This window comes from Cornus florida, unplaced genomic scaffold (assembly GCF_030987335.1).
Source record: "Cornus florida cultivar Cherokee Brave unplaced genomic scaffold, ASM3098733v1 CherokeeBrave_3.0.0_Hap2_Chr05, whole genome shotgun sequence".
In the NCBI taxonomy this organism is placed as follows: domain Eukaryota; kingdom Viridiplantae; phylum Streptophyta; class Magnoliopsida; order Cornales; family Cornaceae; genus Cornus; species Cornus florida.
Genome location: NW_026775575.1, coordinates 67793361 through 67795957, shown reverse-complemented (window position 1 = coordinate 67795957; position 2597 = coordinate 67793361). Strand labels below are relative to the sequence as shown.

Genomic DNA, 2597 nt, shown 5'->3' with positions numbered 1-2597 from the left:
AATTAGGAATTAGTACTCTTTTGATCGTGTCTTTACTTTGTTTTCAATTTTTGTTACTTATTGTGTATGTTCTTGTTTGAGTAGGAGCATTAGGCTAAGAAGGTGAGTAAAGGAGTATTTCAAGCAAAGGAGCTAAGCAAGTAAGGAAAAAGGCTAAAATCATAAAATAAAATAAAAAAATTGCTAAGCTAAAAGCTAAAAATTTGAAGTTGAAGTGCTAAAGGATCTTTGTGAGCTTTTTCTTACTCAAACCCTTAGTTAAATCATCGGCTCGCGTGGAGGCTTGTATTTCAATTCTTAGATAAATCGTGAGCCCACGTGGAGGCAATTTACTTTTCTTGCATATTGTTAAAGCATGGGAGTATGGGAACATTGTATGTGGAGGAGGTTTGTTGATTATTGACTTGTTGTGAAGGTTGTTGATTATTGTTATTGCTTGTTGTGTTGCATTGTGCATGCATGGTCGTAGATCATTGAGACCCACTCTTATCCCTTTAAATTTTCATCTTGAATCCATTGTTCGAAACTCTAGAGGAAGAGGTAGTTCTAGTCAATCCATTTCATCAATGGAAGGACACAATGAGGACCATGTGGAGGACCTTGGTCATAGACCAACAAGGTATCCTCCACCCCAATGTGCATCATGATAACATGCAAGTTCCATTAGCATGCCAAGGCCATTTGTTAATCCACTACAACAACAAGGCCAAGTTCCATTGGGAATGCCAAGGCCAATCTATGCTCCACCACCTCCCATCATTCAAGGCAATCAAGGTACCCATGTTGGACCTCCAATTGTTATTCTCCCCTTCCTTTAAGAGATCACTATGTGCCTACTGAATATAATGTACCCACATGCATTTAATTGCCACCATTTAGAGTACACCACTATGAAATCAAACCACAAACCATTCAAATTCTTCCTAAATATCATGGACTTCCAAGTGAAGAACCTTACAAGTATTTGGATGAGTTTCTTGAAGTATGTTCCACCGTAAAATATACAGATATGCCGGAAGAGGTCTTAAGGCTTAAACTTTTTCCATTCACCCTTAAAGACAAGGCAAAATATTGGTTTAACAATCTTAGGCCTTTTTCAATAACTTTTTGGGCAGAAATGCAACAAGAGTTTTTGAAGAAGTACTATCCGGTTTCTAAGACCTATGCTATGAAAACTTCAATAAGGGAATTTTCAAATGGGGATGGAGAAACATTTCATGAGGCATGGGAACGCTTTAACGAATTACTTAGGAAGTGTCCACATCATGACATACCCAAATGGTAATTAGTTCAATATTTCTTTGAGAGCTTATCGGATAATTACAAGGGCATGGTTGATGCTTCCATGGGTGGCTCTTACATTGATAGGCATGAGGATGACGTGTGGCATCTTTATGAGAGCATGAGTGAAAATTCTTTGCATCGTACTTTATCTTTGAAGAATGGTAGAAATTCTAGTGGTAGGAAGAGTGTTGGCTTATATTAAGTTGACCACTCCAATGAAATTGCCGCTGAGATGAAATCATTATCTCAAAGGTTTGATCAATTTTTGATCAACCAAAGCTCGGCGAATCAAGTATCTTCCTTCCCTAACCATTCTCATCATGCATCTAATGAGACATGTATGACTTATTCAAGTGTTTTACATTCTACTTCCAATTGTCCCCATGGACATGTGCAAAGTGAGCATCATGAACAAGCAAATACTGTTTTTACTAATCAAGGGAACAATCCTTATGGCGATCGCTACAATCCTAGTTGGAGGAATCAATCGAATTTCTCTTGGAAAAACCAAAGGGAAGGCTCAAACCCTTCCCAAGGCGGTTTTCAAGGAAAATACATTCCACCTCCAATGCAAGTTCCCAAGATTTTAGATCATCATACCAATCACAAGGAAACCAATTATCTAATTCTCATTTTCCTAATCAACCATCATATTCTCAAGGAAATGTTAGAAGTCCCGCTTTTGAAAAGAAAGTTTTGACAGCTTTGGGCACTTTAAAGGCAAACACACAATTACTTCATTTTCACTCTCAATCTATTGCTAAGCTAGATACCCAAGTAGGGCAAATAGCTAGTACTTTGAATGCTAGAGAGAAAGGAAAAATGCCTTTGAATGTCCCACAAAAGCAACAATGTGTTGTGGAGACTCATTCTTCATCGGAAGGTCACAGAATAGATCATGTCAATGCAGTGACTACCTTGAGAAGTGAAAAGATTATGGACAACCAAGTGGGTATGTCCAATGAAAAGAGTGAGCTGGTGCAACCATAAGTTGACACCCGTCCCGTTTCATATCATATTCCTCCTTCATTGCATGTGCATGACCATACAAATGAGAATGTGTTGAAAAGTGATTTGAAAAGTGATTTTGAAAAGAAAGATTTGCAAAATGATTTGAAAACTTCTTGTGTTGAAGAGACTTCAAAGAAAATTTCTGAAAAATTTTTTGAACCAAAAGCTCCATTTCCGGATGCCTTAAAAGGATCCATTTCAAATGACAAGCAAAAGGCCAAAGTAAATGAAATCATGGACGTGTTTAGGCAAGTGAAAGTCAATCTTACACTTTTGGATGCAATCAAGTAAATTTCGGCTTA

General features: G+C 37.6%; 1 pseudogene; it reads right to left on the bottom strand.

Moving 5' to 3' along the window:
• Positions 1–1173: 1173 nt before the first annotated feature.
• Positions 1174–1272, bottom strand: LOC132310646 (small nucleolar RNA R71; annotated as a pseudogene).
• Between the last annotated feature and the right edge of the window lie 1325 nt (positions 1273–2597).